Below are 19,473 nucleotides of genomic sequence, written 5' to 3'. Positions count from 1 at the left end.
ACGTGACGCAATGTTGTCTCTCCTGCATACGTGCTATATGAAGCATGTAAGGTGGAGCTCCAAGATTATCGTTCTTGGCACTAAAGGTGGGTTGGGTCTCAATCGAACCGAGAGAGCGTGTTAATTTGCCCTATCGGAGGATGGGTGTCACTGAACTAGGAACAGCCGATTTTGGGGCTCATTCTGCCCGCACCGTAAGAACAGAAGACAATTGAAACTAATGCAAACAATGGTGCAGTCTTATCAAATATCTACGTCGAAGCGCGTAAAGAATAGTGCACACTTCTTTCAACAATCGAGACACATGATAAGCCTAATTAAGTTTTATCTCTATAACGCCCATTATTAAGTACATGATCTTAGCTATGTACTAGATTACATAAAACACCTGACAATCTTGAGACAAGAGTAGTAAAGTTTTCCGTCAATCATGAAAATATTTTTCATACTGGAGTTGATACTTTCGAGAGAATTGTAAAAAAGAGTGCACGACACGTCAACAATTAATAACATAGTATAGTTCGGTATCATTTGTATAACGTTCTTTGTAAATCCTACGCTGATCACCATATTTTATTTTTACATACAAAGGTCGGTCAAAAAGTAACGCACAATCCACTGTAACTCTGGAACGTTAAGGACTAGGGAAATGAAATGTTGTAGATAGAAGCATTGGTCCTTTGGAAATGTCACTCAATGTGTGATCCATATGCTTCACTGCACTGCAGCCATATCTGTTTCCATGCACGTTCGTAAAACTCTTGAGGTTGGTCTTGACACCACTTTTTCACGTAATGAGCTCGTTGTCATCTCCAAACTGTTTCACACGCAAATGGGCCTTCAGTCGTCCAAACACATATTAGAAATGCGATGGCGCTAGGTCAGGACTGTATGGGAGTTGTGGCACCACTGTCCATCCCAGATGGCCAATCTTCTGAACTGTCATGATTGCTACATGCGGTCGTGCGTTATCGTGATGCAACTTGATGTCCGTTGCGTGTAACTCTGGCTTCATTGTTCGTGATTACGTTATTTATGTGTTGGTTAGGTGGTAAAGGACCAATGCTTCTACCTACATCATTTTATTTCCTTAGTTCTTACCATTTCCGAGCTACAGTACGTTACTTTTTTTTTTTTACCAATCTTTGTAGATTTCAGCCTACTACTATCAATGTTTACGCGTAAAAGCACATCACTGCCGTTTCCTTTACTCTAATGTATGTGGATGTGTATGTACATTCGGCGTGTATTTGTACTATTTGGATAAAGGCAAATATAATCACTGTGCAATGTGTCTCAACCGGGTATCGACGTTGCCGCCTTGTAATCAAGGGGTCCTGGGTTCATACCCGGTGGAGGCACATTGAACAGTGATTCGTATCCCATTTCAAACTGTAGGCCCAGTCCCTATTAGCCTTTTTGTGCATTACGTGGATTTAGAACAACAATTCTCTACTAGAAATTCCTCTTGGTATGATTCCTAAATTACAGAATCTTAATTTAAGCTCAGCCAGTTAGCATGCAGTTATAAATTACGAAGAACAAGAGCTCGAAATACGCATTTATATTTGACATAGGATTTGAGTGCTTATTCTCATAAATTTGCCTTCAAATATTGTAATTTTGGTATAATTTAAGTAAACGCTGCAATTATTAAGAGTCCTGTAGGCTATACGGTGTGTATCATATCTGAACTTTGCATTTTACATTATATCTCTCGAGCTTCAACCGCGCTAAATGTATTTCCCAAAGTTTATTTTGCTCAAATGTCTGAATCAGTGTTCCAGCTCAGTATTTAGTAGTGGGCGCAAGATGTATGGAATGTAGGCTTTTCGTCCGCCATATTGAAACATGTCGACCGATTTTGGTTACATTCATCAAGAGACCACTTCTCCAAGGTATCTAGCTGCTAGAAAAATTCTCAGCTGGAAATCTCTTGACTTAAGGCCGAATCACACGGAACTGGATAACCAGTTCGTTGGCGCTGAACTGGCTACCTGCCCGGATGTGATGGCTGCCTGGCTGCTTGACTGGTTTTGAGGAATAGGCCATGTTCTAATTGCTACTGGCTTTCCTCGGCTGGATTCTGTGGAACAGCCAATCAGAGCAAAGTTTGGCCATGTGAAGATAATCTTTGAGTTTGCAAAGAGGAGTTTTTTTTGTCTGTGGTTACCGAGTGTTGGCTGTTTTTGTTAGTTTCTCGATAAAGTATAAAAGTAAAGAGATAATGTGCAGTGCATTCGTGTTTATGCAAAGCGATGAGATGTGTAAGTGACAAATATGATTAGCCGAAAATGAAAATCCTTATTATTACAAGTGTATTAAATTAAATGTGTTTTTTTTTTTAATTTGTGAATGAATCCTTCGAATATCATGTATGAATATGCATACCCGAGTAATTAAAAAGCTTGTTCGGTACGCATTGATTACCATATTTTTTTTTCGAGCCAATCTCTACTCCATACTTTTTTTTTAAAAAAATTAATAAAATCACAAAGCAGTAATTCTCCTACAACATTCTTCAAATTGCTCGTCCATCTTTAAAGAATATCTGTCTGCTCTGCGCAATGTCTTATGGGAACAAAAGTCTATCGACAAGTACGGTAACAAATATCGTGTGAGGCGAAAACTAGTAAATGGGTAGCCAGTCTAGCGCCAACTAGGGCATTCCTACTGGAAATCCAGTTCCGTGTGATTCGGACTTTAGGGCAGTTATCGGTGTTACAATATTGACGGTTTGTCTGTCTCTCTTGTCCCCCCCCCCCCTTTTCGTAAATGGTACCACTTATTTGGAAGAATTTTATTTCCGAATTGTAGCGCATGTGATGATGCCCTAACATTGTATGGAGTTTCGTTAGCCAAGCTCGAAAAATATAGTTTACAACTACTGTACCTTTGAAAGTGTCAAGCATGGGCAAAAGGTAGAAATTGTAGGTGTACAGTATACAGTACATTTCTGATGCGAGAATGGTAATAAATAATATTAAAGTAATAAATAATATCTCTTTGTTCTTATTCTTAACATTGAAATTTATTTTGTGTACATTTCATTGATGGTTCTTCCCAGATATTGACATTTAGTTTAACACTGTTTTATTTCTTAAGTGCTCGAAATGTGCTCCATCAACTTTACAACACACAGTTCAACACAAATTGCAGTCTGAATTAATAAATGTGTCTATCATGAACTCTTCCATTTGTTTGGGTCTTTCTTTCATAAAACTTATTTTTCACTACGCCCCGCCTCGAAAGATGTCAATTAGGTTATGATCTGGTGCACGTGTCGGCCAGTCAATACTGCCTCGTCGTCCGATCCAATGCTGTGTCAAAGTGATTCCTTACTATCAACGCATCTTGCCCCATCTTGGTGGAAGTACAGCTCAGCGAAATCAGCCCTGGCTCTTGAGTTGTGGCACTGTACAATTTCGCGCAACATGTTTAGGTAATTGTTACCATCAACAGTTCCATTAAAGAAAACTGGTTCTATAACACCTCCACCACATCCTGTGACGCCTGGCTGGTTTCATTGAGATCGAATAGTAAGATGAGTAGTTTCGTCTTCCAATAAACACAGTTCTGTCTGTTCACGTGGTCTGACAACATGAAACAGGTCTGGTCTGACCAGATGATCTTATTAAGTAGATTTTGTTCTTCAGAGATTTGGTTACACATGATTTCTCAGTCTGGGTCGTCGTTTCCAAGACAATGTACGGCTTCAAATTAAGTATACGCATTGAGCGTCGCAATGAAATTCTCGGCAAGGATATTTCCCGAGCCTCACGTCTTGTAGACTTTTTTGGACTGTTAACAAATGTAATGGCGACTGCCATCTCATTTTCTCTGTCATAGACATCCTAGGACGTCATTTTGGTGCATTAGCCGCTGAACTCGTTGCATCAAACGTGTCAGGAGTGTTGGTGGGCGAATATTTAACGCTCTAATTCAATATCTACTTTATTTCTTCTTCATTTAAGGTCCCTACAAACATTCACAAAACTGAAAAAAAATAATAATTACTGTATACCTAATTTTGACTCACCCTGTATTAAAAATAATTACTGTATACCTAATTTTGGCTCACCCTGTATTAAAAAAAACGTCTGTGGCTCAGATTTTAGTACGAGTGTCTTCGCAATAACATGTCGTTGACAATAATTTGTCCTCCAATAACTATGCCTTGAGGCTAATTAAGAAGGGACAAAACTTTGCGGGTTGTCAAAGCGAATACCACAAGGCCACTTTTTTTGAACGAAAGGTGTGACGAAAGAGAAGCCAAGAATAACCACAGACTCGCATTCACCTCATTCCAAAAGGAGATACCTCTGAACCTGTCACTTCCTCACAAGGAAACGGACGAGGAGACAATGAAAACCCCAGCACAACACGTGGAGACACCATTGTAACCTAAATATTGTCTTTCTTGCTTTATTCTCTAACTACACTGTGTCCCGGGAATATGTGGAGCAAGCGCGGTTGCAGCTACCAGCCGTTTTCAGCAGCGCGCACTGCTTTGCCTACTCGATTTATCCTCTTCTCTAATGTTATACGCGGCCTTGCTCCACAGTTACCCGATACAGAGTGTAGTACTTGAGAAGGCTCGACCAATGAACGCGCGAGAAGGGTTATTGAAGGGGCAACGCGGCTGCAGCTACCAGCCGTTTGCAGGAGCGCGCACTTCTTTGCTCGCTCACTCGTTTTCTCCTCTTCTTTACCGTTATACGCGGCTTTGCTCCACAGATACCAGAGACAGTGTGTATTTTAATATTTTGGTGCTTCTACAACTTATAATTCGGTGCACTTCTTTTCGTAATAAAAAATACCAATATATTGATGCCCCATTCATCTCTTCGGAGCAGTTAAAGTTTTAGTAGCTATGAAAATCCATAAGGACTGATAATAACTGTTTGCAGACGTCGTTAACTTGTCTAACGTTAGGAATTTATTGCAAATGTTCCTGTGCAATTATGCGTTCGCTTTCGCTCTCTCTTAATCAGCTGACGTCAATAGGTGATTCATGCGTCACGATTTTAGCATTTTTAACTCTTGCGAAGCTTCAGTTAATGCAGTCCAGATGGCAGCATCTTTCCTTCCCTTCCACTGCTTTCCCAGGAATGAAGGCTTATTTGTTTTCCTTTCCCGAAGTACGCAATTTTCAAGGATAAATCAGGGTTGATCGCATACAAACTGGATCCGCAATTTTCTCATCTGTGGTCGTTTTGAAACTTGAAAGAACGACTATTCTCATTAAGGTTAATTCTTCATTTGACTTGATCATTCAATTAAAAATGTTGAAAATTTACTCAAGAATGAAATTTTTTTTTTATAAAGGGATTTTGAAAAATTTAATTTGAGCATGTATCTTATAGGCTGTGTCCCGGAAAGTGCAAGACCGAACTGAAGCAAACACCCTTCGAAAATCGGCTTGCAGTTCAGACTTGAAGCCTGGACTGGAAGTGAAAAATTTTGCGAATTACACTTCGAGTGCAGCGCCATAGAATAAAACATCCATATTCAGTTGACTCTTTATAATTCGAACTCCAAAAACTTTGAAATTATACAAAATTCGAATTAACAAAAACATAACGTCCTTAAAGATGGTTTCAATCGAAATAAACTTCTGTTCGTAATTCGAATTATCCAAGTTCGAATTATAGAGAGTCCACTGTATATGAATCTGATATCCTATGAAATCACTTAGCATTTTAAACATTTCTTATACTTACATTTCCACACAATAGAAGAACTATAGCCAACAGCTGGGCTTTTGGTCTTCCATGTTTTCAAACAAGTGAACGAGTGTAGTAAACAAGTGTACAATGTTGCGTACTATTGATCGTTAAATATGCGCTTTCGAACTGCACTAGGTGACGTCACTTTCGACGAGATCGTACTTCAAGCCTGTTTTTTACACCTTTCGGACACAGTCGTAGGAAGACGCCACTGTCCGAACTCTAAAGACGGAACTGGTTCGAAAACATGCACGAAACAACGCTGTATGCTTGTATGAATTTCCTTTTTATACGTTCGATTGCTTTGTTTATCGCTCGCTTTGTTGTGTTTGCGATTACTGTTACTCGTAACGTCCCCCATTAACACATTTCACCAAATAGGTTATGTGTGATATTTCAATGTTGTTTCAGGAGCTACGATTTTTACCTGCTTCCCCGTCTGCGTTCCACTTGCAACCGTCACCCCTATTTTGCAACTGGACTCGCCCAGTTAGAGCATGCGCTGTAGCAGAGGATTTTCACGGAACCTGCTTTCCCGTCTGCGTTCCATTTGCAGCCGTCACCCCAGTTTTGCAACTGGACTCACCCCGTTAGCGCATGCAGCAGAGCACGATATCTCACATTATCGAACTTGAAACTTCTGCTTTGTTGTCGTTTCTTTCTCAAAAATAGCCTCCCTGATGGCGCAGTGGTAGCGTTGTCGCCTTGTAATCAAGGGGTCCTTGGTTCGATACCCGGTAGAGGCACATAGTGGTTCGGATCCCACTTTAAACTGTAGGTCCAGTCCCGATTAGCCTTACTGTGCATAAAGTGGACTTAAAACACCAAATCAATGAAATCTTTCTCAAAAATAGTAGTTGTTGAGTTTCCGCGAGGGCGACGAAAGAAGTCTTGTCTCCTTGTTTTGTAAAGGTAATTGGAGAATAAACAGCAGTAATGCAAGAAAATAGGAAGTTCTTTTATTAGGAAGACAATACGAACAACGCACAAACGTAAAAACAATTTTAGTAGTTGTTGTTGGCTCTGAAATATGCAACATGTTTATGTACGTGATTCTGCATACCTTTCCGCGCCCTAGTCATAACTAACGCAGATGGAGAAATGGGTGCAATCCAGTGGTTTAGGTGCTAAATAGGAAGAAACTATCATATTGTAATATGTTAATAGGCTATATGATGCGGGATGGTGGATGCAAATTACTTTTGTGTAGGCACAGCCCTGGCAAAACAATGAACCAATTGCAACAAATGAAACAGTGCGAAAGATATTCTATTACGGCTACATCTACTTTGTATAAGTTATTTTAAAAAAAGGGAACTACACTCGAAAGTTAAGTGCTTATACGTTTTGTTTAAATCCACCCTGTTTGATTGATTGATGCGGTTTATTTTACTTCACTTTTCTGCCACTTTTGGTTAATATCAAAGATGAGGATGAATGATGAAATTGATGAAGGGACACTCACAAAGAACACACATGCCCAGGCTGCCGTTTTAGCGCTAACCACTCTGCCATGGAGGTCGGCTTAAGTCCACCTTATGACCAGATAACTAATGGGGAATGAACCTCAACCACTGTGCATTATACCTCCCCCGGACTTCGAGCCCAGTCCCTCTAGATATCACTACCCTCGATTCCTTGAAGGACACACTCCTGTGCAGAATCGAGGCTGTTGTGACCTTGCAGTGGAAACGTCACAGAGAGTGTCCTATGCGTCTCAAGGACTTTCATTGTAAATGAAGAGCTTATAATTACTACCATCACTGCTTTCAATGAAACAGAGAAATAAAGGGTGTCTCAGAAATATTTTCGTTTTTGAAACTATAAAAATAAATACTTAAATATTTTTTTATGAAGATAAATTTATTACCAAAAGAAAGCTTAAACATTAAATTTTTATTTGTGGAAAAGAGTATTGGACAAATGGTGACCGTTCATGTTTTCACATTCAATTATTCTTAAACTTGCTGCACGCAGTCTTAACGATTGGTAGGATCCTCACTAACAGGCTGGCGCACACGGTCAGCGTTTCTGTTCGATCTTGATGACCTTGGACGTCCCGGCGGTTTACTCGACATAGTGCTTCCAAACTTTCTCACCCAATATTTAATTAGATTTGGGCTTGGGACGTCTCTCATTTCTGCCAGGTTATAATGATGCCGGTACAAACGACGCACAACAACATAAGAATTATTATTTTTATAAAACGCACTAGCACAAAAAGCACGTTGCTGCCCCGTAAAGCGCTCCATGACAACTAAATATTAACAATGTTGCCAAACGTTTGTGATCTACCTCATTTCTCCGTAATGTGCGAATTGCCCCAGAGGGCGGATTCAAAAAAGGAAAATATTTCTGAGACACCCTATATTAACCTGAATTTTATTCCTTGCCTGGTGAGAACAAATTTCAAAATATACTAAATGTATGAAAAATCATTTTAAACCATTCTATATAGTTTCATTAAACACTTACATACTCTATGTGATCAAAAATATCCGGACACTCACTGGAATTAGGGTGTGAAGTTCGAAGCATCCTCCATCGGATGCACTGGCAATCAATACCACGCGGGGCCACCATTGACCTTGATGACAGCCTCCACTCTCGCAGGCATACTGGCAATCAGGTGGCGAAAGGTATCTTGGGGAATGGAGGCCCATTCTTCGCGGAGTGCCGAGATGAGAAGAGCAGTGGATATTGGTCGGCATGGTCTTGCACGAAGTCGGCGTTCCAAAACATCCCAGAGATGTTCAATGGGATTCAAATCGGGGCTTTGCGCAGGCCAGGCCATAAGTGGGACGTTGTTCTCTTGAAACCACTGTCCCACACGGCCCACAGTGTGGACGGGCGCATCGTCATGTCGAAACACGCAATCATCATCCACAAACTGTTCTTCGATGGTAGGCAGCATGAACGTTTGTAAAATGTCAACGAAATGATGTGCCGAGATAGTACCATGTAAAGCAACGAGGGGACCAAGCCCCTTCCAGGAAAAACATGCCCACACTGTCAACCCACCACCACCTAATTTCACTGTTGGCAGAACACAGGATGCTAAATGTTGTTCATGAGACATTCGCCCCACTCACACACGATCATAGGATTGCCACATGGTATAACATGATTCGTCACTCCACATCACGGATTTCCACTGTTCTAACGACCAGTTGCGCTTCTCCTTGCACCATGCGAGGCGGCGCGTCGCATTTCATTGGGTGATGTGGAGCTTATGGGCAGCCGCTCGTCCATGGTAACAAAGTCGTATACCTCATGTCGCACAGTCATGCTGCTAGGATTACATCCTGCTCTGGTTTGGAATTCCTGTGTGATGGTGGCGATCGCTGATTGCTGGTTCTCTCGTACTACCCTATTCAACACTCGGCGGTCTCTGTCTGTCAACATGAGCGCTCGGCCAGAAAGTTTTGACGTTGTACACGTCCCATTATGTTTCTACTTTACTATCACATCGGCGACAGTGGATTTCGGGATGCTTAGGAGGGTGGATATCTCGCGCACCGACTTGATACTCCTGTGGCAAGCAATCACTTCACCACGTTCGAAGTCTGTAAGTTCCTTCAACGAAACCATTCTGCTGTCTTGTGCACTATGCTGCCTGTAGTGGTCTCTTACTTGCCTCACCTCACTGTAGATGGCACCACAGAGTGGCCTACTATGCACAACACACATTTTGACTGGTGTCCGGATATTTTTGATCACATAGAGTACAAAGCAAACCTCAACAGTTTTTAGAAATTATACCTAACGAACTCTACCTTTAATTTACTGGCGTGAGTGAACGTGCAATCAATATGAAATGTGTTTGTTACTGTCAGAAATTTTGCCCCTTATTTTCCAAAAGGCCCACCCATTACCTGAAGTGTATTCGCGCAGTGTATGCGTTCGGCGTGCTACTCAGAACTCGAGTGAACCATACTCTTAGGCGCTCGTAAACCCTCGAGTTCGTATCCGGTAGCACCAATCAGAGCACGCCTGACGTCATACGTAGTTCTTATATCTAACCATAGAGTTCGCTAGTAACACCTAAATACTCTAAGGCAACTTAACAAAAACATGGAGTGGTATTATAGATTAGAAGGTGTTAGTGTTACCACTACACCATTGTGGAGTCCCTTATTAGAGCTTTTTAAGTATTCATAATTTTTGATAACTTTCTGAAACTTTTATGCCACGTGTGTACTTTTTTTTGCTTTGAATTGCAATGATCATTGCTGCAAAGTACAGAAATTATTGTAATATTTTTTTTTTCCTTTTTCTTTCCAGAGTGCCTTCATGACATCAAACTTCCACTGCCAATCACCGTCCTAACAACATCGTTTACAATAATTATGAAAGTAAGTACAATTCCTGCTTCCATTTTATACACCCCTGTTCACATAAAATGGTGCATTTTGGGTTATTGAGCAGTTGCAGAATGTGCCACTTTATCTGAACAGGAGTGTACATTAAGCGCAATAAAGGGTTCAATTATATTTAATGAAATAAAAGTGCAAAGTTGTAAAGGGGTTCTTCACAAGAGAAACTGTTTACAAACACGCTTGTTTGTATAAAGAAAACGTTCAAATGGCTTTCATGATGTGAGTGTATAGAGCTGTAAAAGAGGCTGCACAGGACAAACACGAACATCATAAAACCGCTTCTGTTAGTAAACAAAGGGAGTATAAAGAGCTCAAATGAAGGTGCCAGCTTGTAAACGAGTTTGTAAAGGACGAACCCAAACACACGTAAAAGGATATCATGTGTTTTATGAATACTCAGGCTAGACGCCAGATATCTATCCGACAAGTATTCAGAAAAGTTCGTGAGTTATAATTCTTTTAGATATTTCAAGTAGCATATTTGTGTCGCTATGAATTAATAAGAAATAAAAAGTACTTACAATTCACATGTTTACTAGAGATTGTATCCCATGACATCTGGTTTTGTAACACCCTGTACTGTCAACTGGGATAGTCCATCATGATGGAGAAATACGTTATGGCTATTTTGAAGTACTTTTTCGAAAGATAAAAGTCACGGTTTTATCCTATTAACAATTTAACAAGACTACAACGCTGGTTAATCTTTTAGCTTGAGTAACACTGGTTCGATCTTGGTATTTTAAGGCTATTTAGTCCGAGCAATTCTATTGCCGAGGCCGATAATATGTGGAGTCTTCCATCACTTCACACTGATGCTGCTCCACTCATTCGTGAGGCATTTAGTGAATGTGCTGCTGAGTCGTAAACACGGTAGCCGGATAATTGTGAGGGCGGACAATTGCGATGAACACAGAAGTGAAAGGACGGGTGAACAATTGCAATGACATATTAAATCTTCTATCAAGTTGAAGGGTGACTTAACACCCCGTACAATACCTCTTACAAGAGAATTATGTGAAATATTGATATTTTCGGCTGGGAATTTGGTTGAATGAAGTCTTTGAACATGAGCTAGAGCCAACATACACCTTTTGAAGTCGCCCGTTTCCTCATATGTGCGAATACACTTCCCAACTCTCTCGTCGATTATAATGTCACGCTTCTTCCTTTTCTGACCTTCTAGATTAAGTTCCATCCGCATGTACTGGATGTTGGTGTCTTCTGCTTGGCTCTTGAGGCAGACCATAACATCATGCATTTTTGGATGCAGTGTTCCAAGCCACCCATTTATTTTGCTGTTCCAACCTTCTACAGCATTATTAGTTCTGTGGCGCCTTTGGTTAGGTTAGGTTCGGTTAGGTCCTGATCGTCGTAATTGTCGTACCATTAATTTGTAATATGACCTTTACCGTCAAAATTGTCCGTGATTTTGGCTTCATCGCAATTGTGTTAGATTCGTAAACACAGTTCTATCTTTAGTTTTTTATCCAATTTCTCGTTTTGGTTCTCCCGCGTTGCTTAAAGCCAATTAAGTGGGTTAATGTTAAAATTTTAATTTTAACATTATTGTTTCAAGCTTTACTGATAAGGCCACCTCACGATTTGTTTCCTGTATTACGTCATGCATACAACGAATTAAATATTTCAGTTTTACTACTTACGTACGGTCCAGTGTTGTTTGGCAAAAGGGCTAACAATAACAACAAAAATAATAATACCTATCTCAAATGGTATTAGTCTCCCTACATTTTGAGAATATCAGAACACATACCACATGATTCTCTCTCGAGGGCCTTGCATAGTTTCAACATTGAAAAACGGAGTACCACTATACCTAAAATTTTGCTATTTTTCAACGCTCAGTTAATAAACAGTAACAGTAAGTACAGTAAGTCTTAATTAAAGTTTGACAACCAATGTTGTAAGTTTCATTAACTTGAATTTATTTATTAATTTGATGTAAAATGTTGTTGCTTCTTTCATTGTTCCAATTCTTGTTTAAAATTATTCTTAGCACTAATGAATTTGATCCAAGAATTCTTAAAAAAAAATACTAATATGTTCACATCACGTGTTTCAATGTCAATATGAGAAAAATTATTCCAGTATTTCTCATAGGTCTTTCTAAATTCGTATAATTTTACATAACATTAGCCAATATTGCAATGTGCAATCTTAAAAATAGTATTCAACATCCCAAAATTGAACATCGTTATGTAATAATATTTAAATAGATTTGACGGGAACATGAAATATGCCGATCTATAGAGCTGTTGACCAAAGGTGCCCGTAGGATTTTTTTCTCAGGGAATGCAGGAGTGCTCAAGGCGTGGGGGGAGCGCGGAGGATATTATCCCCTCAGTTAAGACAGTTCTCATAAAACATCCACCCACACACGGGATTTTCTCCATGTTGATCCATACAAGCAGCCCCCCCCCCCCCTCACCTTTCCCCAAACTGGGCAAAGTATACTCCCTCCCTACCTAAGGATCTCTACTTCGAGCACTGGGGAGCAGAGTAAGATTTTATATCTTGCACTAACTAACTATTTCTAGTCTTCTTAAACCAGAAGGTTTATGGCTGCAGCAACACTTCCCTATCCTAGGCAAGATCAATCCAATCTTTTCCATCCTTACGATTTCCTTTAGGCCCATCTCAACGTTATTCCGTCTTGGCCTTCCCACAGGTCTCTTACCATCAGGTTTCCCCAACAAGAATCCTGTAAACTCTTCTTTCCTCTCCCATTCGTGCCACATGGCTTGCCCACCTAAGACTTCTTGATTTATTTATTCTAATAATATCTGGACATGAATAAATTTATGTCTTACCCTTTCGTCATAAAAACTCACGTCTTACCTTTTATTATTTTACAAATCTTGAAATTTAATTGAAATACTTTGGTGTTGTTGCCAAGTTCAGACTTCTGAGTCCACTATTTAAATAGAACCTGGATTCGACTTGCTTCCTTTCCATAAACATCTATCCTTTGTTGATGAACAGTTCTTTGTATTTTTGTACTTTTTCACGATGCACAGATATCAAGCAGAGACCACTTAATTTGCTGTATTTCATGGCACCTCACATCCATGTTTTCACAGTACAATTTCACCACTGGAATTCCAATTATAAGAAGTTTTCCCTGATCTCAAGTGGGGCACAAGTGCCCCTCTGACCCCGCTGTCTTGGCGCCGACACCGATGCCAACACAAACATTACCAAAAGGGTCCTCTGAAAGAAACTTCCATCCCTGCGTCTGCCACACTATTTTAATTCAAATCACTTCACTTCATCGTTTCACGAGGTGTTTACGGCGAGTTGAACCTTCTGTTCGCCATGGAGATCAACCTGGAGTGAAAAAACACAAAACAAAAAAAACCGGTCCTGCGTGTTCCTTCGGGACACAAGAAAGCGTTCCCTTTCAACCCTGGCTCCGGTATAATTTCCATCGGCGTTTAACAGGCACGCACAAAGCCTCTTCGCGCATTCGTCCACACACGCATGTTCTCTTCTACACACGTACGAGAAACGCATTACGGTTTCAATTGCCTGCTACTTATTCATATGGAAATCCCATGTTTCTTGAATGTTTGAAGTATCGGCGAGTTCTTTCACTTCACGCTGTACTCTACCTATCCAGCTGTTTATCACTAGTTGTCAGAATGAAAATCACAATTGAGTGCTCCCAGCCCCAGGTGTAATCCCAAGATATAAATCTTAAAATTAATAAACCCACCACACGTTATTGTGGACGAACTTACTTCATTAAGTTTAAATTCTAAATGCTAGATCCAAGAGTGGCCGCTGCCCCCCGAGATATCTGGAAAAAGTTCACGTTATTGAAATGATGAAATTATAGCGATATTTTACTACAAATAATATTGTTTTCTGTCTGTTTGACATGCTGTCAGTTATAGCAATAAACTGCTGTGTCCAACACTATAACGATAACGTTTTCAAAAGAGATTTTAGAATCATCATTTTCAACATTTCCCGATGCGATGAAAATCTTCAATTGTACACACTATTTTGGCTTTACGTGATTGTTTTTGCACTTATGGAATAAAAAAATGTTAATTTCATGAAATTTAAAACATTTGCAGTGCACAAAATATCAAGAATTAACCTCTTTTAAATAAGATCCTTTGGAATTTCTCGGCTGTTCGTGGGTTGTAAGGGGTGCTCCTTCCACGTAGCGCACCCAATAGTCAACCTCACTTACACGTAGTACACCCTGGACTGTAGACTAACGAGGTTCTGGCGACTGGCCCCATGGCCAGTGTAATTTTGTTTGTGTTGTCCTGTGTTTTGTCCTTATTTGTGCTGAGCGCCCTTTTTAGCCTCAGCTTTTAACCAAGGTAAGGAAGTTTTAGTTTTCAGACACGCTTTTATTTTTGTTATGGTAAGGGGCTTAGTGTTGCCCACGAGACGAGACTTTGGCTTGTCTCGTCTCGTGGAGTCTCGTGGAAATGCTGTCTCGTCTCGAAAATATTCGTTTGTCTTATGACGCATGGTCAATCTCGTCTCGTCTCGAATTTTTAAAAGCCTGTCCCGTCTCGTCCCGTGGGCAACACTAAAGGGGCTGGACCACGTATAGTGTGATGGGTGCAAAATAGCCTCAGTGCTGACGCACCCAAAAATATTTACTTCAAATTCAAAATTCAAATTCGGCTGTTCGTGATTACGAAAAGTCTGGAAATCATTTCCCAAAATGGAGATCTGACGTTGATAATATTCACACCCTGTCATTTTTGTGTTATCGGTGGTTTTTTTTTTCTTCAGTAGCCTTCGTCACGTAAAAACATGTATTTGAGATACCATGAAGGACAGTAAATAAAGTTGTCTCTGTTTGATAGCTGTGCTTTGTGAAAATGTACAAAAAGACAAAGAAACGTTTATCAACAAAGATATAGATGTTTATGGAATGGGAGCAAGGCGATTCCAGTTTCTATTTAAATAGTAGGCTTGGATCTGGACTTGTACAATAACGCCAAAGTATTTTCAATTCAATTGGAATTTTATGATTTGCAAAAGTATAATAATAATAATAGTAACAACAACAAAAACGTTTATGTCGCTGAAGGGCAAGATGTGAAATCTTACTCTGCCCCCCCCCCCCCTCCCCCGGAGTAAAACCCAGAGGGCGCCCTTTGCGAGATCATATCCACATTTTTTTAACGCATAGCTAAAATTCGCCTAATCTCGTGACTGCACTTAAAACTGTTGTAAATCCGCTTTTCTCTCTCTCTCTCTCTCTCTCTCTCTCTCTCTCTCTCTCTCTCTCACATGATAGCATTATTATAGGTATCGGAAATCGAACGTAGATTTCTAAATAGTATGCAATTCGTACATACCGTTTAACAAAGATAAGAATCACCATCGGCAAAATCGTAAACTACGGTGCACAGGCATTTGTTTTCTTCCCTCTCTTCCCTTTCTCTCATGCCCCGTGGGCCCTGCGACTACAGCACCACAGGGGCATTCTTATCTTGGTCAAGCGGTATGTGCTGTTGACAGACGTCCTTCGTGTAACACAAAATTGTGTGTAGTGGTTCACTTTATGGGCAGACGTTTACAACTGAACTTGCGATTTCGCGATCTTATACACCCTGGAATCCCTCAAACCAAAATTAACTATGTGACGTTCCAACAACTTTCAGTCAATATATAAACGACCTTCCAGAAAGTCACATAGTACATACCGCAACCGGCTTAATATAACATAAATCACCCAGCGTCTTAGCTGGACAGCATTCGGACGGGTGACTATCGCAATATGATGTTCAATATACGACAAATGAATTGAGTAAACCTACTACTAGCTACTTATGCCAATTCTAGTAGAACTCCTGCAATGGAATACAATGTTAAATGCCCTCTTAGCACGACAGTGCGAAAGGGGAAAATACCAAAAACAAAGCAAACCAAGAAACGGGAAAAAATGCCACAAATAATAAAACTAGAAGGCAAGGGCAACTGATGCCGAAACTTCAATAAAAAAAAGCAAATCCGCCATGATTACTCTTCTGCTGTCCTTAGTGAAAACAGTGACACTCAGACGTAGCAGTGGTAGCGTCGTCGCCTTGTAATCAAGGGGTCCCGGGTTCGATACCCGGTGAAGGCACATAGTGGTTCGGATTCCACTTTAAACTGTAGGTCCAGTCACGATTAGCCTTACTGTGCATAAAGTGGACTTAAAACACCAACTCAAACTCAGACGGCCTACTCTGAGCTACCTCAGACGTGGGGACACCTATAGACCATTTGACTCCTTACTATGCAGTCCATAGGTTCCCTGATTAACACTCAACTTTGCTACTACTAATTTTCGATCTATTTTCTCCACATGTTAAAAGAAACAATGAAGAAAATAAACTTATATTAGTTTTGAACCATCTTCCTTCAATTTCATGTCAAAATTCCACAATATAACACTAAATCAGCATATATTATTCATAGCTTCTTATTCATAATAAGACTAATCTTCTTATACACATTATTCTTGTTGCCTTCGTTCCATTTTTATCCTCGTCGCCAATTGTAATGATCTTCAATTAGGCAAAACGTTAACAGAAAAAACAACATTTATTTAACTTATAACTTCATGTTATAAAAACTACATGAAAGACATTCAAGAAAGACAGAACACAATCTATCTCCAACTAGACTTGTTCACAGTATATCTTCTTAAATCCTTTATCTTTTTCTTAACTTCTATCAATATACACACTGTTTTACTTCAACATCAGCAATAACCTAGTAGGTAAACGTAACTCTACTGGTTAGTCAATAACCACTTTGTGAAATTACAAAAATGCACCAGGAATTATTATTATTAGGAATAACTTAATGATGATTATTCTGTTTAAGGCTCGACTGGACATTTGGCAGTCGTATGGACTATTTTTTTCAAATTTCCCTCTTCATTCGAAAAACCGCTGTGATATTCCAAAATATGAAAAATTACATACTACGCTTAGAATTCTTTCTAGATCATAGACGTGAATTTTCGAGTAGCTTGCTTTCGCTTTTATCTAGATATTCTCAAAAGTTTCGCAATTACGTAAGTCTATTATACTATTTATAATAACAGTGAAAGCAAACTACATGAAAATTCACGTCAATGCTCTAGAAAGAAATCTAAGTGTATGTAATTTTTCATATTTTGGAATATTAAAGAGGTTTTTCGAATGGAGAGGAAAATATTCGGCTGCCAGTCGACCCTTAATCCGAGCATTTTAAATGTGCAACTACTCAGTTATATGTATGTAAAATATATTAATAAATATTAAACAAAACGTAACTGTTTTTGAGATGATCTGCAATATTTGAACTCTTGCATGCTTCCCACACAGTTTTTTGTTTAAACAGAAATAACGTATGGCAGGTGAAACATGGAAAATACCATTGACTATAGATACATAGTCCTATCCCATTTCCCTTAAAGGTCATATCCTTTCCAGGCTACTCATAGCAGTAGGGATTGGGTTTCCTGATATTGCGGAACGGTGAAGCATTAGTTCCTGCTGTGCGTGCTTCTCATATATGTTAATTGTTTCAGAGAATGTCACGTTGCGTGTTATATTGCAATGCCTTTGGAAAGAACCAAGTTGCTTATCTTATGACTCAACTACCTCAGCTTTTATGACACGTAGCTATCGGTTTGAGTATTTCGGTTGTTGGGCATGAATTAGTTTCACTTCTAATGGCTGCTTTTGCAATTTCGTACTTGACTTATAAGCAGGCTGAAAACCATAAGCTTCGAAATGAAAGAAAACTCGAAAGTATATGGGAAATATAATTCTTTGACGTTAATTAAGGAAAAGAGACGTTACATGAAAGGTAAACCTGCTTAATGTCGGATACTTTTTGAAATCACCATAATTAACCCACGAAAATGAACAGAAGTGCGTAATTTTTGGTAATATGAACTATTGGTACCTTACCTTTTGCCTTGTGATGTGTTTATCTCCCTTATTGTTCAATTCTTTGCTGTACGGTACAAAATTAAAAACAATGCAAATTTGAGGAATCGAAAAAAGCCTTCCTAATATCGGATAGTCGATGTGCCTAATATCGGATAGGAATTTATCATTATATAATATATATATATATATATATATATATATATATATTAACATTATATTTGAAATAAAATTACATCTCATGATAGAAACAACCTATTATTTATTTTGCTGGAGGTTTGCAAATGTTAAAAAATAACAAGGATCACAAAAGTATGATTAGTACAAAACACCCTATCCCAGATTAGGCCGAACGGGACCTCGTGGGAAATATAACCTTAATATCAAACAAATACATTTACCGGAATAGGAGTAGCATCTCAACATACTCTATTATTCTATCTTTATATGAAATATAAGTAAGCTTTAGTTTCTCCTTACCTTCAATGTGAAAACCTTTGATGATGAAATGCTTCCAAAAACTCAGAAACTGAAAATTTATGTTTTCGTCGTTTGTGCAGGTGCAGTGTGCTCAACAGCGTTCCCACTTACATTGGAGCAATGGCGGCAATCGACGAACGTAGTTCAGTGAATTGCTGCAGATGGCACCACCCACGATCCGAGAAACGAGGGTATCCGATATTCGGCTGGTATCCGATTTTATGCAGGTTTACCTTATAGTAAAATCCATCTTTGCGTGAATATTTTATTCCGTCTCGTTTGTAACAATAACAAGTGTGTTGGAGTATTTGTTTTAAGTCCACTTTATGCATAGATATGCTAATCGGAACTGGACCTACAGTTTAAATTGCTGTCCAATGCACTATGTACTTTCACCGGCTATTGAACCCTGGACCCCCTGATTATAAGGAGACGACGTTATCAGTGTGGTATTTGAACGGAGAATGACGTAGTTACTAGAATTTCCCCCTGGAAATTTTTCAAGTACCACACCATGAGAATAGTGAATTCCTATTATTTTTCTATTTTCCTAGTCTCTTTGTGTCTACTATTCGTACGTGAGCAACGCAAAATAAACGAAGGACAAAGAAAGAAAAAATGGGTGGAAGTCTATTTTTAAAACAAGAATTTATATCCTTTTTTCTTTAATGTTTATTTCTCTTTACGGCATTTCCTTCTCATTAATGTGTGAAAGAAAGTTACCTCAACCAAACGCAATAACAGCGCTGTTTGTAATTTTGAATTTCCAATTAAGGACTTAAAAAATTTCCCATAAACCCACTCTATGAAGACAAACTCTGTTTGTCGACGACAAGTTCTCACTAGCGTAATTAATTAAGGAAGTTCCTGGTTACGTGCACTAACTTTGCGAATAACTGTCTTCCATCACGCCATGCTGTCACACCCTGTCTGGTTATACAGCCCGCGGTACATCCGCGT

The 19,473-nt window shown here is 39.3% G+C and overlaps 1 protein-coding gene across 7 annotated transcripts in view; it reads left to right on the top strand.

The window, feature by feature from the left end:
- Positions 1-19,473, top strand: part of Ptpmeg (protein tyrosine phosphatase Meg) — a 365,178-nt gene that overhangs the window by 121,418 nt on the left and 224,287 nt on the right. For 6 of the 7 annotated variants that reach the window (XM_083120341.1, XM_083120339.1, XM_083120340.1 and 3 more), the window contains exon 2: positions 10,014-10,084. The exons of the other annotated variant lie outside the window; for it this stretch is intronic. The gene's annotated coding sequence lies outside the window, so the exon portion shown is untranslated. The remainder of the gene's footprint in view (positions 1-10,013; positions 10,085-19,473) is intronic. 7 annotated transcript variants of the gene reach the window in all.

This window comes from Lepisma saccharinum, chromosome 4 (genome assembly GCF_977018435.1).
Source record: "Lepisma saccharinum chromosome 4, izLepSacc3.1, whole genome shotgun sequence".
Classification (NCBI taxonomy): Eukaryota; Metazoa; Arthropoda; class Insecta; order Zygentoma; family Lepismatidae; genus Lepisma; species Lepisma saccharinum.
Note: the sequence above shows the minus strand (reverse complement) of the source record. Positions and strands in the feature narration are given on the sequence as shown.